General features: G+C 42.0%; 1 protein-coding gene and 1 pseudogene across 1 annotated transcript in view; both read right to left on the bottom strand.

The window, feature by feature from the left end:
- LOC144762267 (b(0,+)-type amino acid transporter 1-like) overlaps window positions 1-24973 on the bottom strand; it is a 471604-nt gene that overhangs the window by 380100 nt on the left and 66531 nt on the right. The gene's annotated exons all lie outside the window — the stretch shown is intronic.
- LOC144761244 (b(0,+)-type amino acid transporter 1 pseudogene) lies at window positions 9173-9913 on the bottom strand (annotated as a pseudogene).

Genomic DNA, 24973 nt, shown 5'->3' with positions numbered 1-24973 from the left:
GAGGGAGTAAGACTGAGAGAGGGAGAGAGAGGTAGCTAGAGGAAGTAAGACAGAGAGAGAGAGAGCTAAACAGAGAGAGGGAGCTAGAGGGAGTAAGATAGAGAGAGGGGGAGCTAGAGGGGGTAAACATTGTGTGAGTATGCAGGGTGAGCAGTGTGTGAGTGTGCAGGGTGAGCAGTGTGAGAGTGTGCAGGGTGAGCAGTGTGTCAGTATGCAGGGTGAGAAGTTAGTGAGTGTGCAGGGTGAGCAGGGTGAGTGTGTGCAGGGTGAGCAGGGTGAGAGTGTGCAGGGTGAGCAGTGTGTGAGTAAGCAGGCTGAGCAGTGTGTGAGTAAGCAGGGTGAGCAGTGTGTGAGTAAGCAGGGTGAGCAGTGTGTGAGTAAGCAGGGTGAGCAGTGTGTAGGGTGAGCAGTGTGTGAGTGTGCAGGGTGAGCAGTGTGAGAGTGTGGGAGTAAGACAGAGAGAGCGGGAGCTAGATGGAGTAAGACAGAGAGCGAGGGAGCTAGAGGGAATAAGACAGAGAGAGAGGGAGCTAGAGTGAGAAAGAAAGAGAGAGGGAGCTAGAGGGAGTAAGACAGAGAGGGAGAGAGAGTAGCTAGAGGAAGTAAGACAGAGAGAGAGGGGGCTAAACAGAGAGAGGGAGCTAGAGGGAGTAAGATAGAGAGAGAGGGAGCTAGAGGGAGTAAGAGAGAGGGGGCTAGAGGGAGTAAGACAGAGAGAGAGGAAGCTAGAGGTAGTAAGACAGAGAGAGGAAGCTAGAGGGAGTAAGACAGAGAGAGGGAGCTAGAGGGAGCAAGACAGAGAGAGAGAGGGAGCTAGAGGGAGTAAAACAGAGAGAGGGAGCTAGAGGGAGCAAGACACAGAGAGAGGGAGCTAGAGGGAGTAGGACAGAGAGAGAGGGAGCTAGAGGGAGTAAGACAGAGAGAGAGGAAGACAGCGGGAGCTAGAGGGAGCAAGAGAGAGGGAGCTATAGGGAACTAGACAGAGAGAGGGAGCTAGAGGGAGCAAGACAGAGGGAGAGGGAGATAGAGGGAGTAAGAGAGAGAGAGAGGGAGCTAGAGGGAGCTAGACAGAGAGGGAGCTAGAGGGAGTAAGAGAGAGAGAGGGAGCTAGATGGAGTAAGACAGAGAGAGGGAGCTAGAGGGAGTAAGACAGAGAGGGAGACAGGGGGAGCTAGAGGGAGCAAGACAGAGAGAGAGGGGGCTAGACAGAGAGAGGGAGCTAGAGGGAGTAAGACAGAGAGAGTGAGCTAGAGGGCGCTAGACAGAGAGAGGGAGCTAGAGGGAGTAAGAGAGAGGGAGATAGAGGGAGCAAGACAGAGTGAGAGGGAGCTAGAGGGAGTAAGAAAGAGAGAGAGCTAGAGGGAGCAAGACAGAGAGAGAGGGGGCTAGAGGGAGTAAGAGAGAGAGGGGGAGCTAGAGGGAGTAAGAGAGGGGCTAGAGGGAGTAAGACAGAGAGAGAGGAAGCTAGAGGGAGTAAGACAGAGAGAGGAGCTAGATGGAGCAAGACAGAGAGAGAGGGGGAGCTAGAGGGAGTAAAACAGAGAGAGGGAGCTAGAGGGAGCAAGACAGAGAGAGAGGGAGCTAGAGGGAGTAAGAGAGAGAGAGGGAGCTAGAGAGAGCGGGAGCTAGAGGGAGTAAGACAGAGAGAGAGGGAGCTAGAGGGAGTACGACAGAGAGAGAGGGAGCTAGAAGGAGTAAGAGAGGGAGCTAGAGGGAGCAAGACAGAGAGAGGGAGCTAGAGGGAGTAAGACAGAGGGAGAGTGAGCTAGAGGGAGTAAGACAGAGAGAGAGGGAGCTAGAGGGAGTAAGACGGAGAGAGAGGGAGCTAGAGGGAGTAAGACAGAGAGAGGGAGACAGAAGGAGCTAGAGGGAGCAAGACAGAGAGAGAGGCAGCTGGAGGGAGTAAGACAGAGAGAGTGAGCTAGAGGGCGCTAGACAGAGAGAGGGAGCTAGAGGGGGTAAAAGAGATAGAGGGAGCTAGAGGGAGCAAGACAGAGTGAGAGGGAGCTAGAGGGAGTAAGACATAGAGAGAGAGAGAGCTAGAGGGAGCAAGACAGAGAGAGGGGGGCTAGAGGGAGTAAGAGAGAGAGAGAGAGCTAGAGGGAGTAAGAGAGGGGGCTAGAGGGAGTAAGACAGAGAGAGAGGAAGCTAGAGGGAGTAAGACAGAGAGAGGGAGCTAGAGGGAGCAAGACAGAGAGAGAGAGAGAGGGAGCAAAACAGAGAGAGGGAGCTAGAGGGAGCAAGACAGAGAGAGAGGGAGCTAGAGGGATTGATAGAGAGAGAGGGAGCTAGAGAGAGTAAGAGACAGAGCGGGAGCTAGAGGGAGTAAGAGAGAGAGAGCGGGAGCTAGAGGGAGTAAGACAGAGAGAGGGAGCTAGAGGGAGTAAGACAGGGAGCTAGAGTGAGTAAGGCAGAGAGAGAGGGAGCTAGAGGGAGTAAGACAGCGAGAGAGGGAGCTAGAAGGAGTAAGAGAGGGAGCTAGAGGGAGCATGACAGAGAGAGGGAGCTAGAGGGAGTAAGACAGAGGGAAAGGGAGCTAGAGGGAGTAAGACAGAGACAGAGGGAGCTAGAGGGAGTAAGACAGAGAGAGAGGGAACCAGAGGGAGCTAGAGGCAGCAAGACAGAGAGAGAGGGAGCTAGAGGGAGTAAAACAGAGAGAGGGAGCTAGAGGGAACAAGACACAGAGAGAGGGAGCTAGAGGGAGTAGGACAGAGAGAGAGAGGGAGCTAGAGGGAGTAAGACACAGAGAGGGGGAGATAGAGGGAGTAAGACAGAGAGAGAGGAAGACAGAGGGAGCTAGAGGGAGCTAGACAGAGAGAGGGAGTTAGAGGGAGTAAGACAGTACCTAGCGCCGTACATTTCCGACAGAGGTGGTACATGCGGTAAGTCGTGAGGGGGGTGACACCATGAGTTACCCGCACCGGGTGACACCAACCCCAGTGACGCCACTGACATATGTATATATTATTCCCACTCCAGTTTATGTAACAGTAGTGAAATCATAGGCTTTCAGATGGGTTACATTTACTATTCCCACAACAGTTGGGAAAGTATTTGGCTTAAGAGGACTGAGATTTACTATTCCACCTCCAGTCTGTGCAACAGTCTGGAAAGGATTGGACTATGGAGGGGTTCAATTTTCTATTTCCACTCCAGTCTGGGCAACAGTCACGAAAGTGTTGGACTTTGCAAGGGTAAATTTAACTATTTCTACTTGAGTCTGTGCAACAGTAAAGGAAAGTGTTGGACTTCAGACGGGTTAAATTTGCTATTCCCTCTTCAGTCTAAGCAACAGTAGGGAAAACACTCTACTTCCAAGCCAATACATATTTAAATAAACCAATTAATTTAGAACAAATATAAAACTCTTAATATGAACATTATTAATTAACCAAAAAATGATATAAATAAAAATAAAAAACAATTAAATAATTTGCATGATTATTAAACAATCTAATAATTATCAATTACATGTTTTTATTTATTACTTAGCTCCCCACACTATACCCCTACAAACCTAGCTACCCACACTTAAAATATAACTAAAATAAATAAGCATCATACATTTTACATAATTGATAATCAATTAACTAATTAACAATTAATATATATTTGTTAAAGTATTACTTAATAAACATCCCTCCCTAGACGCCTACAAACCTAACCCGCAACTGAAACATAACTAAAATAAATCAGTATTGCGCAATGTGAATAATGAATTATCAATTAAATAATTGATAATAAATAAAGAATTAATTACTTAATTAACTTCCCACTCTTTATCCCTGCAAACCCTGCATCCCACAACTAAAATATAACTACAAAAATTTAATTACATGATTTACATAATTAATAATCATTAAATAATTAAAAAGAAATTATAAATCAACTTCCCACCCTTTACTCCTACAAACGTAGCAACCCGACCCTAAAATATTAGTTTAATAAATCAATATTACATAAAATACATGATGAATATATATCACCTACCTTCTTAAAAAATATTAATTCATCAATAATTTCATTATTTTTTAATTAACTTCCCACCCTATCCCCCTACAAACCCAACTTGCTACAACACTATAAATTACTATTAACAACTAAATTAAATATTCTAAATCACTTAAAATTACAAACTATATTTAAAATAATGTATAAAAGTTATTCAAACCATACAATCTAATTAAAATAATATATTAACTGAAGCACATTAAATGAATTAAAAAGTGATAGTCTGTGCAAATATATTTTTATTGAAAGTAATATTTACAAAGAAATTCTTAACAATGATATTACTTACCTCAAAAGACAATATTCTTGACAATGATATATCTGCATCATGATATTTTTGCATCACAATATTTTTTTAGCTATTTCTGTCTCCCGATATTTACAATTCAATATTTTGTCCAAATAACCTTTTCAGAGCCTTTCAGTATTCCAGTGTACAAATTCAAAAGTTTGAAGCACAGATGAAAGATTCATATGGTGAATTGAGTGCTGATTTAATCCAAAGATTGTTAGACATGTAGTTCATGTCCTAAGGAGACTGGCAGATTGAGTCAACCAGGTCAAAACGTCGACAAAACTCCAGGGATGTCTTAGCAGAAAACCTTCTGACAAAATAAATAATGAAGATATTGAACTATTTAGTGGGACAATTGATGTGACTCCTTTGGATACTGAATTGAATGTAAGCATATGGATGTGCAGACATGCAGAGTCATTTGCGCTGGGGAAGACCTTGAGGGCAGTTGCAAAATTGCCGGAGGGACTGAAGTCCCAGGGAACACTGTCTCCACCGCTGTCCGCATTCCTGGAAGCCCCCACTCACCCTGGTGGGACCACAAGTCCCAGGGTGCACCTGCCATCTTCTCCCGCTGCCCCCAACGAGTGGGAGATGCCAGCATCGCCCTTAAAGTGCTGTCTCACCTCCCGCGGTGCGGGACTCTGCTGCAAAGTCATTTGAGCTGGGGACGACCTTGGGGCACTTGCAAAAGTGCTGAAGGGACTGAAGTGCCATGGAACACTGCCTCCGCCGCTTCCCACAATCCTGCAAGCCCGCATTCACCATGGTGGGACCACAATCCCCAGGGTCCACCTGCCATCTTCTCCCGCCACTGCCAACGTGGGGGAGGCTCCAGCATTGCGCTTAAAGCATTGCCTCACCTCCCGCGGCACGGGACACTGCTTCAGAGTCATTTGTGCTGGGGATGAACTTGGGGGCACTTGCAAAAGCGCCGGAGGGACTGAAGTCATTAGGTAACACTGCATCTGCCCGCATTCCTGCAAGCACGCACTCACCCTGGTGGGACCACAAGTCCCAGGGTGTACCTGCCATCTTCTCCCACCACCGCCGCCGAGGTGGAGGCGCCAGCATCGCGCTTAAAGCGCTGCCTCACCTCGCGCAGCACGGGACGCGTGCGGGGAAGCTCGGGCCAAGGGCGGGCCCGTCATTGCCAGGAAGAGGCAGGGCAGGGCCACCCCCTTTGGCTCTGAATTAATGTCGCATCCATCCATACCGGTAAGACTTCTCTGGGGCTTTTAATCCTGTTGTTTTTACCCGGCACACCTAGATCATTTGGCAGGAGCGCTAGTGCACTCCCCTTACTTACCACTTGAATTTGGTGGCAGACTAAAGGAATTTGTAACCCAGCGACCCACAAAAACAATCCGTGTAACTCATTTGTGCCTCCTATTTTGTTGTTCATCAGCTGAGACACTTTCTTCACGTACCTATTGACCCCTTAACATTCCCCTTTTATATTTTTTGTGTTATATGTTTATTTGGCCTACAGTTTATGTTTTATGTATCCCCCTCTCTAAAGTGCAATCCTGGTCTTGTGCTTCGGTCTGCTCCACTCCTCTTAGGTTTACATTGGAGGTGACCCTTCCTTGATTTGAATATGGGCAAGCACATTTGTGCAGTTAAAAAAATTCCCGAGGTGCCTATCCCGGCCCCCTTGCCCAAACCTCAATGGACAGAATGCTCCAGAGGGCTATTGGGGTGGTATCAACCGAAATAAAACTAACAGAGAGCTGCCTGTCTCTAACCCCAGACATATTCAGGCAGGGGCCTGAGTTACCCATCTCTCAAACAATAATTCCTGGTTCCCCACTAAGACCAACAGAATCCCTGTCTGAAATTATTGAGTCATCCTCACCATCACCACAACAACTCCCAGTGAAGCCAGTAACTCGTAGAGGTGGCTCCATCATTAGTACTTCTAGGACTATTAGACGTAAAGCAGGTAATGGTACAGGAACCAAGAGAAGGAAAACTCCAGAATTAACAAACAGCGTAGCTGAATTAGTTAGCAATGGAAGAATGATTGAACCTCTCACTCACCCTCAAACAGCTCCTGACTGTTCTTCCTGGGTGAGGAACCTGATAGTGGAGTTGGAGACAAAGATGAGAGCTATTGTAAAGGAAGAGCTTGCGCTCCTACTCAATCACATAGGCACAGGGCAACTGACTGGGTTGAGCTGTAAGGGCAATCTACCTGGTAGTACTACCCCTGTTCTAGGGAAGAGGAAATATTGTAGCTCCCAGAGAGATAGCATAGCCCAATCCTCACCTGGCAAGCATGGTCCCTCGAGGGTTGCACCCCCGCTGTCCAAAGGAGTGCAGGAAGGGCAGAGGCTCTTAGTACTGTGCCAGTTGATAATACCTCTTCACATACTGAAAAGCCTGGTATCCATCCACCCCATGATCCCAGGACAACTGGCCCTAGGAGCCCTATTAATGCGAAAGGGAGTAATCATTCTGCCCCTTCTCGGGAGGACCAACAAAGAAGGGGCCCATTCGTATAGAGCATAGGGAAGGCAAGGAAAGGCTAAACCTAACATAGGCTGAGGCTATAAGACCAGCACTACTGACTATACCAACTATAAACCTACCCCCAGCCTCACTCCCTTATGTTATTATATTAACAGGGGTTCCACCATTGCTCAGCTCTTCAGGCTCCAACTATTATACTAAAAGACAGTGTCAATAGAGGGTGGCAGCCTCTATTTGATATTTGTTGACCTTAAATCGGCCTTTGATATGGTCCCCTGAGCCAAATTGTGGGAGGTTCTTGAACAGCTGGGTATCTCGCCCTACCTGTTGTCACTGATTATGCGATTGCATACAGGTAATTTTGCCCAAGTCAGGTATGGGAAATCTGGGGAATTGACCCCCTGCTTCCTAGTTAATAGAGGAGTAAGGCAGGGGTGTGTGCTGGCCCCTACCCTGTTTTGTCTTTTCATTAACACTCAGGTGGCCCAATTAAACGAAGTAGTGGACAATGACGTCCCAAAGCTGGTGCATGGCAAGGTGCCAGCAATGATGCTTGCAGATGACGCCTTGTTGTTATCTAAGTCCCCTATGAGCATACAAAGGATTCTGGACAGTTTCTCTTTATTTTGCAAAAATCGGGGGATGAATATTAACACAACAAAGACCAAATGTATGGTCTTCAACCCAGCCTAAACATTTCGCCCACACCCCTCCTTAAATGGCACCCTGTTAGAGAGGGTGACTGTCTTTGATTACCTTGGTGTCACGTTGTCCGAAACCTTTGTATGGGGCCCACAACTAGACAAGGCAGGCCTGAGGCTAGCGCAGATAGTAGGGGGAATTGCTAAAACCTTTAGGAACTCCCTATACAAACCACCAGACCCGGTGGCGGAGATATATATAAAGCACAGGTAAGGAGTGTTGCAATGTACGGGACGGAACTATGGGGTCACTGTCCCTCTGGTGGACTGGCCAAAAAAGAGAATCAATTCATGAGATAGCTCTTGGGCCTACTGCCAAGCATCCCCCTTACCCCCTGCACCTGGACTTAGGAATCAAACTTATTGCATTGGAGATTGGACTCAGACCACTGACCTTTTGGCATAGAATGTGGGTGATTCCTGAACTAGCAGTCTACCAAACTGAACTCAAGGGGGTTTTGGGACTCCAGGGGCAGGAAAATTGCCATGGTTTAAATACATAAAAGAAGTATGCGCCAGATTAGGTACGCCTAGCCTATGGAGCTATCCCGAGGAAATGTCCCCGACAATACTACAACTTGAACTAGTAAATGCCTATAGATCGCTCAAATTAGCTGATCTACAGGGGAACACCAAACTTGGGCACCTAACGACTGACTTTCTTAATATTAAAGCCCAGAATCTCTTTGAGCCTTTTCTGGATGATATACATCCTTCCATGGCAAGGAAGCTGTATATTCAGTTTAGAACAGGGACCCTTCCGGTTCATGCATTTACTAACAAATGGTCAAAAGATCACTCATTGGGTGTCCCTACTGCAATAGCCCTGACAAACCCGACATTCATGTTCTTTTTTTTTGCTCTGGTTATAAATCCGCCAGATGACGTTGGCTTGTACCACTTTGCAGAAATCTGGGCTGCAGGCAGTGTTTGGAGGTGTATAGAATCCTAAAATCTGATGCCACCCCTCGTAGTTTTTGCTGTGTGCCAATTCCTTAATTTAATGTGGCACAGGCATATCGTTATGTTAAACCCACCCCAGCAACCATAAATATCTCTCCTTGCACTATGTTTCTTTAGCTTTCTAACATTTTAATATATTTTATCTGATGTTAATCATTCTTATTCTTAACTGTTGTAATGACATTGGATACATCAAAATGCATTGTGGCTATTTTTTTAAAATCTGTTGTCAATGAAATTTTTAAATATGCTCTAATTTATTTATATATGTATTTGTATTTTTTCACTTTTCATAGCCTCCAATGACCGAAACAAAGTTTTTTTTAATGGAATGGATATTTGTCATTTGTGAGCAGTGCGCCATCTGCACTTATGGTGGCTGTGAATGATTGTCGTATTATTACACTGCAATAATACAATACTTTTTATGTAGAGTTACACTTGTATGCATTTTCTGGAGTTGTATCATGATTTAATGAATTTGAACAGGTTACTCAGGGTTCTCCAAACCGATCCTGGAGGGCCGGATCCATGCCAGATTTTTGCATATCCCCATTTAGATACATGTAGTTATTTTAAAAATCTGGCATGGATCCGGCCCTCCGGGACCGGTTTGGGAAACCCTGGGTTACATGTATAACATGCATGTTGATGACATTATTTATCCAAATTAATTAGCACAGATTAAATGTTTAACATACCTGTGGATGAAAAGAATCCTATGGAACTATTTCTTTATTTCAATGGTTGTGGAATTTGGCACACTGCAAATCAAGGCTACCATAACACTTACTTCCGGTCGCTTGAGTTCTTCTGTCACAGCGTTGATGTTGTTCCATCCACCATAGGACCAGAGGCCCTGATAAAACGCTATCCCAATCTGTCCATATCCTGTGGCGGTACCCTGGAATGCATTCTGGAAATGCGCATTATTTCCATTGGCTAACATCACCACACCGCCACAGACGATGATGAGTAGGGCTATCACTTTTGCAGATGTTAATATGTTCATCACTGACGTAGACAGCTTCACAGCCAAACAGTTGATGACTAGTATGAAAAGAACGCATGCTATAGCTGTACTTTTGATGGCGATTTCAGGTGATGTGCAACCTGGGTAAAATGGCTTTACAACGTAGTGAGCAAAACTTAACGATATGGCTGCCGTACTTGAAGGCCTTCGCAGGAATACGGTGAGGTAGATGTAAAGGAAGGCGGGGAATGGACCGATATTCCTCAAAAGGTATGTATAGTTTCCTCCAGATTCTTGAATCGTGGTTCCAAGTTCTGCATAGCACAAGGCGCCGAGCATAGTCACCAGGCCGCCCGCGGCCCAGACTGTGAGGCTACCTCCGATGCTTCCCATGTAGACCAGCATCCGCTGAGGAGTCATAAAGATGCCCGAACCAATCATTGATCCTGCAACCAATGACGCAGCGCTAAACAGGCCAATGCCGCGCTTCATCATCAGTGGTTCTCTTTTAGCATCTCCAGTTAGGGCGGGAAGGCGCTGGTCCGTACGCTTCTCTGCCTTCTGCTTCCTCATCGCTACTGTGCTTTGACGACTGGTAGCCTGCAACATCCGGACACCTCACAGTAAACGTGAATGGCGGGATGCAAGTTTTGTGGCCTAGATGAATCTGTCAAAATCTAAACATTAACCTCCTTATTAACTTGAGGGGCTTTTGTATTTTCCAAATGGATTAACAAGTCCTGAAAAGTGTTTGCTTAACCTGCCCTCATTGTTGTCTCACTTGTTAATGCCTCACTGTTCACACCTTTACTTGTTTGAACAGGTGGTGCTGCTCAAATGGGCAGACTACAGCGTATATTTAGTTTAACACTCAAGTATGTTTTGGTTTGGAGATTTGCACAGTACCACAAATACTTGTGGCACCACACTCCAACCACGGTGTCAAGGAATTCGTCATCAAGCAGCTTTTTATTGTGTCATTCCAGCGGTGTGGCTTTTTGTTCTTTTTATTGTGTCTGGACAAGCCATTATTTGCCTGTGTTTAGCCACCATGTCAAGCGCTGTTGACAGGCATGTATTTACATGTGCTGAGAACAAAGGCACACCGGGAAGACAACGCAGTCTCAGATTAATGGACACTTTATTGATCCGTGATGGGATTTAAATAGCATCTGAGTCTATACATCTTCACTAAGCCCCATTCCCCGATGGGCTCATCAGAGTAGGGTCGGCTACACACTAGAAGGCGGCATTCCAGACACCAACGTTTCCATATAACATTGCGTTCACTGGTGCTGATGCAAATTTGCACTGATATGTGCTGCGACTATTCGTTACAAACCCAGTAGACTGCCCAAAATGTTGGTTCCCAAAACGTAGGCCCAAATATTGATGCAAATGTGCTCCATCACTAATGCAGACTCTGTTATCCCAAAATCTTGGTGCAAAATTGCACCAGTGCGAAGTGTGTAATCCGGCTCTCTGACATTGTTATAGGACAACATGTAAACAGCCTGCATGCCTCATCTGTTGTATGTGGTAAAGTAAGAGCGGCCGCGTACTGTGAAGTTGCAAGATCATGTTCACAAGTAAATGAATGTGGAGGCGGGGTAAAATGGAGGTGAAACTGTGCTGATCAAACACACCCCACACCTCATTACTTGGGGATATCATGCAGTCTCAAATTAACTTTACCACAGGCAGATAACAAAGGTTCCGTTTGTTTACATGATACGCCCCGTGCTTAGCATGCCATGAGTGAAGAAAGATACGCCGTCCTACATTTGGGTGTGTTCCATTAAAACATTTGTGCGGTACCCTCGAAGATCTGTTTTAATTTTGCCGCTTAAACACAAACTTTTGACCCATTCTAGTGCGGCTAAACATTGCACGCAGCTTCAGGGAGATAGGCCACTTAGACACACGTCTCTGCAGTGCCAGAAATCGCCAGGTGCAATTTTTTTTCTTTAACCAATTAAGTACGTGCAATTTTCTCCACATGGTATTCCACAGTACGTATACATTCTGTGACGTTTCAATAGTTTTAGCAGTGCAATTGTTGGAGTACTGTGAAAATACATAACTCATGATATGCAACAGTAAGTGTTATACACATGCGAATAGTACAACACAACACATCTATAAACGTAAGTACAATATAGTTCGTCCTACAAACGCCATCTCTTCATATGTGGAATTAAACTGCTCTGCAAAGACTGACGCTGCACTGGTGACATCCAAGGAGGAGCATGGTTTGTGCTGACATGGAGGATTACTGTAGATCCACCAAACTAGATTATAGCGTTGTACCAAACTACATAGTGCAAGGTGAACACCCACTTACCCTTACCTTTGAGGAGCTTAATTTGTAATGAGACGACGAAAATTTGAGTTCTGTTTTATGACCAGCTTGTCATGTCACAACAGAGATTGGAGCACATTGCTCGACATACGTGGCTATGCCCAGTGTGCAAGAACTCGAGCACGAGCCAGTATTCTGGCACTTTGCTTTGAGCGAGTTTTTAAATATTGTGTGGTTCAAACAAAAAGCCATTGTGGATGTTACACTTGTTTTATCCTAAGCAATCTGCTGAAATGTGTTTTACTCATGTATTAAGAATTTATTCATTGTTCCATTTTAGATTTTTTTTTAGCATGGATGTTTCCTGGATTTATTTTAGAAATAAGCATTATATATGACTATATATATATATATATATATTCACTGAAAAAACCATAGGTTATAGACCATATATAGTTAGGAATTAGCATTTAGAAAACCTTATTTTACTCACACAAAACCATTGAAATTCCATATATAGTTAGTTGCACTAACTATATATCGCGCACAAGCAATCCACTGCTGATGATGTCACATATTACATCATTCATGACATGGTCAGTGACATCACTGATGACATCACTGATGACATCTCAAATGACATCACTGATGACATCACTGATGACATCTCATTTGACATCAATGATCACATCACTGATGATATAATTCATGTGACAATACAATGCATCTCCTCACACTTTAATATAACCTCTGTTACACCCAGTGTTAAATACAGAGTATAATTTTTGAAACCTTTGACACACCAATACTAGTTACTACATACACACTCACTGATTCCTACGTCTACACACACATTCACTCATTCACCCATACAATCACTCATCTTTACAACACTATCATATGCACTCATACACCTATACAGACACTCACACTCTGCCACTCATCCATGGAGTTACTCACACACCTAGTCAGTCCTGTAAAGAATCAATCACACTTCCATTTTCTAATCTATACAGTTAAACATAGAGCACCTTACATTTTCAAACATATACTAACACATACTTACTCTCTTATACAATCATTGATACAAGTACACATTGATCTGCACAGAGTCACACACCTCCCAGCCAGCCACACACACACTCAGTCTCCCATACAAATACTTGGGCAATCAATCAATAACCCATATAGTTACTCATATAGCTACTGATCAACACATGCAGCAGTTTACAGAACAACAGACATAATGATGCACAAATTAAGACAGTTTAGTCACTAACCTATGAACTCAGTGAGACATATTTAATCACTCACTCATACAGTCAGTCATGCACCTACTAAATCCTTCATCCAGACACTTATACATCCACTCATTCTTCAATATGTAAGACATATTTAAACTTTACAGAAACATAAAATTACTGGATGTTGTTTTCAGTGATGTCATCAGTGATGTCATTTGAGATGTCATCAGTGATGTCATCAGTGATGTCACTGACCATGTCATGAATGATGTAATATGTGACATCATCAGCAGTGGATTGCTTGTGCGCGATATATAGTTAGTGCAACTAACTATATATGGAATTTCAATGGTTTTGTGTGAGTAAAATAAGGTTTTCTAAATGCTAATTCCTAACTATATATGGTCTATAACCTATGGTTTTTTCAGTGAATTTTCAAGGTTTTGTAAATGCTAATTCCTAACTTTATATGGTCTATAACCTATGGTTTTTTCAGTGAATTTCATTGGTTTTTTAACAGCTAATATCTGTAGCTGTAAAATGTATTCTTCTTTAAATCCAAAAATATATTTTATATGTTTATGAATAACTTTTTTTTTTAATATTTTTTTTTCTTCGTTCCCGCTTCGCGAATCGGGAAGCTTCCCGTTAGCTGACCTTGATGCCGCGAAATAGACCGCGAGCCGGTAAACGTTTCTTTACCGCAACTGCCGCGTTAGAAAACAACATCGTGACGCCTCCCGTCCGCATGACGTTTCGCGTTGTCGCGTGATACGTCATATGACGTGCTACGTTAGCGAACTGGTACGCTTACCGAGTCGCAAAGCACAGGTTTCTGGAAGCAAACCGGGAGGCCCTGCAAAGCGCGTAACGTAAACACAGCAGGTCATGTGACTTGGTAATAACACTTTTCATTGGTTCATTTCACTTTTGGTTTCCTAATGATGTAAGACTAGGTCATATAATCTAAAATGAACACTTTTCATTGGTTGAGAACTATTGTTTTTCCCAAATGATGAAAATCCCTCCTTCTTTCCTCACTCTGACTTTCATCATTGTGAGAGAAAGACCCTTTGTTACCAGTGAGCAATGGCTTCTTTAGTAGCTTCAGCTGGTGCTTCCCCACCACCTCCACCACATCCAAGGAAGAGTGGACCACCTGCTAAAGTTATAATTCAGCAAGAAGAGGAAGAAGAGGAACAGAACGACCTAGATAATCTCCCTATTATGGCCAGAAGATCTGTTGTACCGGAAGTAACGGGACCAGAGGGCAGGGAGATGGTGCCAAATATACAAACGAGATTTCGTGAAGTAAAACAAGTCTGCGTACATTGCAGTGGATTCATTTGCTACGGAGAAAGTAGCATCACTCTGATCAACAGAGCTATTGACAATCATGCTCATGTTTGTCCGAAACGCCCCAAACAATAAATTCTTTTTTTTTGTTTTGTTGCTCCTGTTGAGCCCTTTACAATGAATCGTTTTCGTTGCCCCCTCCGAAAAAAAAACAAAAAAAATATAAAACTGTTCAGAAAAATTCAAAAAAAGTAAAAAAATGTTCAGAAAAATAATAAAAAAAATATAAAACAACAAAAACAATTTAAAAAAAAGTTCTTTTCAGAACTACCTCCCCGTTATTAAAAAATTGGTACAATATTTGGAACTGTGCCAACCTCTATTTCTCTTAGTTCGCTTCCCAGTTCGCTCCCCGGTACGCGAACCGGAAGCGAACCAAAAAAAAAAAAAAAAAAAAAGAACAGTAAGTATAAGGGAAGGAAACAGACAGTTATGTTAAAAGAAAGACAGCTATAGGGGAGTAAACTAGAGATACTATTACCCGTAATCCACTGCTGATGATGTCACATATTACATCATTCATGACATGCTCAGTGACATCATCAGCAGAGGATTGCGGGTAACAGTATCCCTAGTTTATTCCCTATAGCTGTGTTTCTTTTAACATAACTGTCTGTTTCCTTCCCTTATACTTACTGTTCTTTTTAAAAAAAAATTTTTAGATCAGTCAGAAACAGTGAAAGTAATGAAATATAAAAGACTACGTAGAATATGAGCACTGTATGCAACAACTTTGACACTTACAGAAGCCTCACCTTCTCCATGCCTCCTACACAGTTCTACATGTACATCATAAATGCAAACAGAACAGAATTAATTATACATGTTAAATGGTTTATTTTTGCTGTTTTTCCAAAAAGAGGGAGGAAGAAGAAGTGATCACTAGATCAACGGACACAATTTACCATTCAGGTGAATGGAAGGTCCAGTCGTAGCGCGTGCCCGTTTCAATGATTACAACAAGGAGGGGTTGCTGGACTGTTCCTATGCGTGACTAAGGGAAAAGTTATCTGGCGTGACCAAAGGTGTAAGTGTAACACCCTAGGGCATCCATTTTGTTGGATGGATTTGCCTCACACACCCAGAAGGGTGTCATGCTTCATCATCGGCGGTTGCTCCTCGTCGGGGAGGCGGTGCAATCCCCGACGGGCTCACCTCAAAGAGGGGCTCTTTGGCGGAGATCTTTTTCCAACAGCCTTATGGTGAGGTGTGGGTGTGTGGGCAGGGTGGTATGTGATAGTGAATAGGGATATTAAAATGAAGCTAAGGGTACCGGAATGAACTTTATTCTGGGGGTCCCCTGGCTGCAAATAAAAACAGGGTGCTAGCTCACTAGGAGTCAACGAGTAAGGTCAGGTGAACCTAGGTGGGGCTAGTGGTGAAGGCGGTCGACATGTTTCTCGCAGTGGGCAATAGTTACCCGCGATTCATCAGGACCTATAAAAAGGTGATTTACAACATGCTGGTGTCATGTGTGGGTTGTTGTGTGTATTACCTCTGTGGGGGTTGTCCTATGCCTAACAGTCAAGAACTACCAGCCACCAGAGGGGTCGGCGGGATAAGGCATCAAGGATGTGTCCATGGGTCAACACTCCAGTCTCTTGTGCCTTAGCTGCATGACCTACCCTTCTCCGCCGAGCTCGAGTAGATGCCCACTGCGAGAAACATGTCGACCGCCTTCACCACTAGCCCCACCTAGGTACCTAGGTACCCTTAGCTTCATTTTAATATCCCTATTCACTATCACATACCACCCTGCCCACACACCCACACCTCACCATAAGGCTGTTGGAAAAAGATCTCCGCCAAAGAGCCCCTCTTTGAGGTGAGCCCGTCGGGGATTGCACCGCCTCCCCGACGAGGAGCAACCGCCGATGATGAAGCATGACACCCTTCTGGGTGTGTGAGGCAAATCCATCCAACAAAATGGATGCCCTAGGGTGTTACACTTACACCTTTGGTCACACCAGATAACTTTTCCCTTAGTCACGCATAGGAACAGTCCAGCAACCCCTCCTTGTTGTAATTATTTTTGCTGTTCTCAGAATGTATCAAATTTCACTAAAACAGTGACTTGAAGGTATTCATCATATAACAGCGGGGAAAAAAAAACACAATCAAAATGATTGTGTTTAAAAAACCCATACAACATAACAAATCAGAATTCAGAACTCCTTAAAGTTAACTTACTTTCCATGACGGCCAAGGATGTCCTATGAACAGCTTACACTCTGTTGTGCTGTTATTACTTTCAACCCGCCACTTTCTGAAAGAAAACCTCCATCGTTTTCAAAAACATGTTACATACAATAAATGACTTCTCGCTCTCTACCACACGTTTCCACAAGGCCAAATCGCGTCTGAGCCATTTATAACTCTTAGAATTCTTTTAAGCCAATCCCGTCATGTTGTATTTCCGCAACTTTCACAATTAAAATGTTGAAGATCATTTTCACAATCCTGGACTAGTAATATCTTCCCCTTCTTGCTCAATCATGTTCTACATTTCCTATCACACTGATACTGCTTACTATGAAGCAGACTTACACTACCTTTATGACTAGTACAATTATTTAATTCTCTACATCACTTTTAATGACAAAGCAATGTAAAACAGTAGACAGCATTGCAGACTTACATTCCCTCTACTCCATGTTTTGATTGGCTGCTTCAATTAGCTTATAAAAAGAAACAGTTTTTCTGAACTCATTCAAAGTGCACGTATTTCTCCATGACGTCCAGTGTTATGGTAAGAAGTTATGTCTCTGTACTACACTTATCCTCAAGGCCAAATCGTGTACGAGCCATTAGAACTTCTTGAAATTCCTCAGAGCACATCCCGAGATTCTTTCCCTAAAATTTTGGTTTTAAAAACACCAGGTAAGAGTTTTTAAGGTCATACGGCAATTTGTTTGTGAAAATTAAAACAGAATCATTGCAGAATGACCAGCCATTTCTACACTTTAAATAAGCTGTATAATGTCCTGATGTTATTGAAGGACCATCATGATATATAATTGCTACAGTTACAAAAGTCCTTCCTGATATTGACAACTGTGAAGCCACAACATTTTTAATTAAAGTTGTCAATTTTGTTCCATCAGGCCTACATCGTTGGAACATTAAAATGACATACTGGCCATATGTTCGTATAAATAATGTGGACATCATTTCAGATTTACATTGGCTACACTCCATGTTGTGATCAGCTGCTTTTACTAGCTTATTAAAAGAGACTGATTTACTGTCTGGCAAAGTTAAATATATAAATCTTTCTGAGTCTACACTAGTAGTACTTGATACCCTACAGTTCTCGCAGTCATGCTGCCATTGATAAGAAAGCCCAAACAGGTGATCTACATCTACACCTTCATCATGCAATACATCAAGCATATACATTAAAAACTCCTGACAATCTTGCTGACTATTTTGAGAGAATTGTGTTTGGCCTGAACATCTGTCTAACAGATTTCGAATTTCAGACACACTTTCTATGTTTGTTCTATCAGTGCTACATTTCTCTAACACAGAATTTAACAAACTGCAAAATCTTTGATCAGAATTGACCACAATCTCTTCTTTTACATTTTCTAGAGAAAACAAAACATTAACCACTACATTAGCATAGCAGTTGACACCAGAACTGTTTTCAAATTGAAAACCAACAACATCTTCAACAGAATCCTTTTTGTTTCTGCTTATAATTTCAGGTTCATCGACTTTTCGTCTTTTTGCTACAACCTCCCCAGTATTGGTCACATTTCTTCGTTTCCGGCCTACCACACGTTTCTCAAACAAAGGATACTGAGGCAAATGTGGCGCATACTCTCTTCTTAACCTATTGTATTCCTTAACACAATCTAGATCCGCACAAATGTTTGTGACATCACACTCAATCAAGTACAATCCCGATAAAGTTCTAACTCGTGACAATGCCACATATGCCATACCCTCCTTGAACACAGAACTGCCAATATTCACCAATGCACAGTCTACACTTAAACCTTGCGATTTATGGATTGTCACCGCATATGCCAAGCAAACAGGAAACTGCTTACGACGAACATATAAGTCTTTTACAAGCAAAAATCTAGCAGAACAACGAGCAATTAGCTGTACTTCCTCAATGCCATCAAATTTAATTTTTAAAAATTCAATTCCATCTCTATTTCTGTATTTCACAAAATCAACAACATTACCCATTGATCCATTTACCAGACCTCTTTCAACATGTAAATTCCTTCTTAAAATTATACGGCAGTTCAAGCACACATTCAGAGTCTTTTCAAAACCCGCAGTTTTAGATATACTCTTCTCTAATGAATCCAATTTTGTTTTCAGATTCTCAGACAAAATAATTGTTGATCCCATATGCTCTACTCTGTCAATAGCTTCCAGTTTCACAATCTCTTGCTTTTCTAAATGCAACATTTTGTTGTTGAATTTGGCACATTCTGCAAGAGTTGGCATCAAACATATTCCAGATTTTTTCTCAGTAACTTTCTGAAAAATATTCTCAGGCACAACATCTTCGTCTGGATATAAATTTGTCAGTAATCGTGCATGTAAAGCTTCTTTCTCATGCTCGGTCACTTTTCCAATTCTAACATCTTGTAGAATAGTCTTGTAAACTTCATCCTTTGCCTGACGCATATTTTCATGCAGTTCAGCATAATTGAAGTTTAACCATATATTGACGTTGCCAATGCTCCCTAAGCACTTCCTGGTATCTTCATGCGTGAGCATTTTGAACACAGGTTGCCCTTTCACTGGTGTCAGCTGCAGAAGATCTCCGAAAACAATGATGTGTTTGCCACCAAATAACACATCATACTCTGTTTTGAGAACTTCTTGCATTCTCAAATGCACAAAGGCAAGCATGACATTGGAAACCATGCTTACTTCGTCAATGATAAGAAGTTTCATTTTCCTCAAGACTCGAAACTTCAAAACAAGCATCTCCAGATAGCTTGTGATATTCTAATTTGTTGTCATGCTCCACTGGCAGCATCAGTAAACGATGTAAAGTAATCCCTTTAATGTTATGTGCTGCCAGTCCAGTTGGAGCGGTGACAACACAAGACAGCGATGACTCTGTCCTTTCCTGCAAATAACATGAAATTGCTTTAATAAGGAAACTTTTTCCAGTTCCTGCTTCTCCACTCACATACAGTCGGACAGGCTTCAACGACGTACATGAGCACTCTTTCTTGTCATGACTTAATCCATGATCAATTTGCATGGTAAGTTCGTCATATATTTTCCTCTGCTCAACGTTGAGTTGTCTTTCCAACTCTTCTAAGTTAACCGCATCCTCCTGAGCATGTGCCATGGCTCTTTCCACTTCATTCATAGCAGTGGCAGCTTCATTTTCGATAAGAGGTCCTCCTAGTGGATCCTGACTCAATGAAGCAGAACTCTGACTGTCCTGAGAACTGTCTCTGGCAATCTCGGCTGCAATCGTTGCTTCCTGCTCAATTTCCACATTCAACATTTCTACATATTTGGGAAAAGCAGGACATTCTATGGTCTCCTTGGCAGCATTGAATGAGTCTTCGTAACAAAGGAAATCTCCAAGCAGTTCCTCTTCTGCACGCCATGGCTTAAAAAGTTGCAAAAGTGCTAAATAGAAAAACTCCTTTTTTTCAGGAGATTCTCCACTCAATTTTCGATGGTTTATCAATTGGCATTTTCTTTGCTTGACCAGACATCCCTCACTTCCTATTACAGCATACACTCCTTTCTCAGTATCTTCTTTGATGTTCCTCTTGAATATGTAATTTTGCAGAACCTCATACAGACAAACATTCTCGAGGTGACTGCTTCGATTTGGATAATATGTATCCAACATGTTGCTCTTCAAAATGTCGGTACTGTTTGGCTCCTTTTCCGCCAAATACTCAATTTCCCGCACAGGTTTCAGAACTCGATTACGCGTTGCAGCAAGACCAACACTCGCCCAAACGATACTCCTGGACTTGGCATAGAGACTTGCTGAAGACAACCGGTCAGAACATTCGTAAGCTCCGATTTCTCGATGCGACAACATCTTCAGACTGAAACTGTACAACTTCTTGCTGAGGCTCTTTTCATGGGAAATGTCCTCCCACATATCCTTCAATTCTGTCTTCTCTTTTTTGGTGATGTAAGATGTCACATACCGAGCCACAGCCATACAGTTATCAGCCACAAACTGTATATCCATGTTAGCATTCCACATGGACAAAATCACCGGGTTGTAGTCGTTGATGTACTTGGACTCTTCGTTCCTCTTCAAATTGTATGTGTTTTTAGGTGATTTCTTCATCACATTATGTCGCAGCGAAGACATCAAACTGTTTACTCTTCCTTTAGAAATCACCGGTCGTGGAAAGCCGAAACGACATTTGGTGTAGAACTTGTCCTTGTTTCGGAATTTACGACGGCAGTACTTTCCACATCGATGGCTTTGGAAACGCAGAACTTTTTCTCTTAGGCTTTTCTTCTCCTTTGCGTTTGGAACAGCACACGTAGAATACTGTTGGATGAAACTCATCACTGAGTCTTCTGGATCCGTTCCAAATTTAGGTGCATCCTTGATCCACAACAACATATGTATATGAGGAGCACCTCTTGCTTGGTACTCCTTTCTCCAGAAGAAATCCAACACCTCTCCAAGAGGCGGATTCTTCTTATTCATGATGAAAGACATCATAGCTTCAAATCTATGATTGAAGTACCTACATACATTGACTGGATCCAAAGAGCACAGTTCTCCGGGTGTCTTGAATTCGATGTTATCTACGTTAGCATTTGCCTCTCGTAGAAATTCAAGTAAGTCTTCCCAGCCATACTCGGCACAGCTCAGAGTGAGGAACCATGTGGGAGTACCTAAGTTCCTCAGCATACATTTTAAATCACCATGACGACGGTACCAGTACTCATTAGTACCACGCTGACACGCCATGAGATTAATCAGGTGAGAATCCAAAATACTGTCTTGGACATTGCCTTTATCCATAAAGTCACTTGCCGAGATGTTTTGCATGTGTATACCACTTTTCAAGATGTGGTTCACTGCATATGACAGTCCAGACAGATCGCTTTCAAACAGGAGATGAAACAAATAAGGAATGCATTGTCGAAACCTAGCATCTCCTGCATACAATCGCAAAGTCCGGTATTCAGAAGCAGGAATTTGATGAGGTCGCTCATCATATCTTCCTCCCTGACCTGTTGGAAAAAGCTGTGGGAAACACCGAGCTTCCAAACTTTCCTCCCAAACACTAATGGGACTCCCTTTGGCTTGTTTCATTTGAAACAACTCAATAGCATTCCCCATGACTTCCTTGGAATGCAAAGGATGAACACTATAATGTTCATATATTTCTTCACTAGTAGAGGGTTCTACTTTCTCAATTTGACCAGCACACAAATCGCTATCCTCTTCCTCACTTACTTCCTCTTCTGCAACATATACATTCTTATAGAATTTTTTTTTTTTTTCAAATGCAATGTTGCCTTTTTAACTTTCCTAACATCTACTAAATCTTGCCATATTTTCTTATTCTTTGTCGGAACCCCATTAACTAAGATAACCAGAGGTTCCTCGTCCACTTTTTCTACTCCAATTGTGTTAATGTTTTTCTTCAAATCTAGAGGCAAATAAACAACTCTTCCCTTTAATCCTCTCTGTAAATCTGATGGAGGCAATTTCCCTGTCTTTGGCTCCATTCTTACAATAGCCTGAAAGGGATGGATACTTTGAATCAAAATAGATTCATAAGTATTTAAATCCTTCAATTCAGAAGGAATCTCAATCAATTCCAGATTATTATGAACTGCTCTAGCAGGCATCTGGTTTTGATTTAATTTGTTACAACAATAAGTACACACACGTTGATCCAATCCCAAATCAAAAAATTTTCTACCATCAAGTATGTTGTGAAATCCTTCCATTCACTATTATTTTCCCTTTCACTTTTTGCATATAAATCCACTAACTTAGTCTGATTCTTATAATAAGTGCGTCGACAACACACACAAGTGAAATTTGGCCTCTCACTTGATTTGACCTGAAACGTCGCAATTTCCCTCTGGAAATTATCTGTACTGGAAACCTGTACACTATCTTCCACATTACCCGCTTCTTCTTGGTCAATCTCAACATTCTCCTCTTTACTTCCAAAGTAACAAAACTCAATTTCTTCACATATATTCTTCACATCTATTTCAGAACCATTCAAAAGAGCAGCGCATAATTGTTTAAGCATAATTGCTGGACTCTTAGCATAATACAACATTCTAACTAATTTCCTCACTTTATTATGATGCACTGCTAGCATCCTGAAATGATGAAAAACACTCTGGCATACTCTCCTGGAAAGACAAGCCAGTGAATGACCATGCAAACCTGTCACTTCTCTCACTCTGCAAGGATCTAATTCTTGCAACAACATCATTTTCTGCTTCAAACTTTTCTTATTAAATGACCGTACAAAATCACAAAGCAAATTGATGGAATCCTGTCGCACACTACAAATACTACTACACTTCCAGGTGTACACAGGACCCTTAGCACGTCTTCCTAAAACCTCATTACCTAACACCTCTTCTGCCTCTGTTGTCACAAGTTTTTCTTTTTCAACTGGACAACCATCTTTCACTTCATAAGCACGACCACTGGTGTCAACTGCATGCACCAAATCATTATCCTGGAAATAACTCTCCTCATTAAAAAATGCCTCAGAGCTTGAACTATGCATCCATTCTCCAGAAAAAACTTCACAAAAATTACTACGATTAACTATTCTCTTCCATCTACTATTTCTTTTGAAATCATAAATTGCCTTCTTTAGCTTCCTAATTCTATTGATTATCAAAATAAATAACTTACGTTTAATTTCAAATGCCTGATCAATAACTTTCTCAACTTTTTTTTTTCTCTTATAAAAAAACACTTTCTGTTGACCTTTCTTAATATTTTTTAACAAATTGCCAATTATCCTGTTGCGGAACATTCGTTTACGAATGTCCCTAAACTGTTGTTTCCTTCTACTATCATGCACAGAGTTATCTCTTGCTCTAGCAGTAACATTTTTGATTGGCCTTTCCTTTCCATTTGAATTGCTTCTCTTTTTATGGACTGAAACATTTTCTGTAGTAATATTTTTTTTACTACACATATTTCTTATGAATGTTTTTGTACTCTTACCCGGTGCTTTCTTCGTGACTTGACAAATCTTTTTGTTAGAGGACTGCTGCTTCTTTTGATTGGCCTGCTGTCTTTGACGTTTTGCAGCCTTTCTCTCTCTTTCTTTCGTTGGCATGGTGAAATGTTGAAATGATCTGCAGTTGAATCTGTGGTAAAATATATTAAAAAATGTTATTAACCACTATTACCAAACAGTAAATCAATAACAGTGATCAAAAACTTAACACACTACTTGACATTTTAAATAGAAGATTTTTTAGTCCTTGGCAAATTTACAATACAGAAATAGCAGAAAAGAAATGGAATTTATATTCATGTTACCTGTGCTATTTTATATGTGAATCTGATCTAATTTTATGAGCATATTTTAATATTTTATTGAAGACACTACACATAACCTGTTTTTGAAGGTGTCTTTATTTTTAAATTAAACGGTTTACACTTTTACTTTTTATTTATTATAAATTTTAAAAATAAATGTTTATAGTTCCATAGGCTCAAGCAGGTCAGCTTCCCACCCTATGTCATATAATTCGGACAAATCTGCATCCTCATCACGCTCTTCTTCATCCTCAGGATTTAAATCATCCAAGGGATCAACATCCACTGATGTTTCAATTACAAGTTCAATGATGAGGTCAAAATCAACTGATTGCAGATTGTCGCTCATGTTGATGTTGTCTTTATCTTTAAAGAAAGATAACAACAATGAGATGTTGCAGAGTAAGAGACAAATCTCAGAGATTATAATAGTAAAATTGTTTAACAAGAGTAACATTTTGCAGCTAATATTTAGCCATGTCCAGCGATGCTGAGCAGGTGAAGCCTATGTCTAATTTTTCATTGAACAGGACTCATCTCTTCTTAACCTTGGATAAGCCTCACCAACTCTGTGTCCCCTGCACATACTTAAATGTAAAGGGGCAGATTTATGTTAAATGGCACATCCCCAGGCATGCACCAGTTAACGTGCACCACTGCTCTGCCACCCATGGTGTGCCGTATTTACAATCAGATAGGAGAAAGCTGCGTCAAAACCCTGCGCCTGCTTTAAGCAGGCATAGGTCTTGATGCAACATTGTGGAGATGGGGCACCCCTGAGCCTTGCTTGAGCTGCATCGCACTTGCGATACAATTCCAGCAATGCGCCACCTTTACAGCACAGATACGTCACGCATCTGTGTCATTTTTGCCCCATGCTGCGCCGCATTGTAAATGCAGCACACCATGGGTGGCGGAACAGCGGCGCAAGATGACTGGCACATCCCTGGTGATGCGCCAGTCATCATAAATCTATCCCTAAGCTTCTTATCTTGTTACAGATGAACCGCCATATGTACCATCAAACTATTTTGCATTTCCTAAATAGCGAATTTTAAGGAATAAATAGCAATTCTTTACCATTCCTAATTTGCAATGAGCAAATTGCTAATTGCAAATTACCCATTCATTTCCATGGG

Source organism: Lissotriton helveticus, chromosome 6 (genome assembly GCF_964261635.1).
Source record: "Lissotriton helveticus chromosome 6, aLisHel1.1, whole genome shotgun sequence".
NCBI classification, from domain to species: Eukaryota; Metazoa; Chordata; class Amphibia; order Caudata; family Salamandridae; genus Lissotriton; species Lissotriton helveticus.
This window is presented reverse-complemented; position numbering and strand designations above follow the sequence as displayed.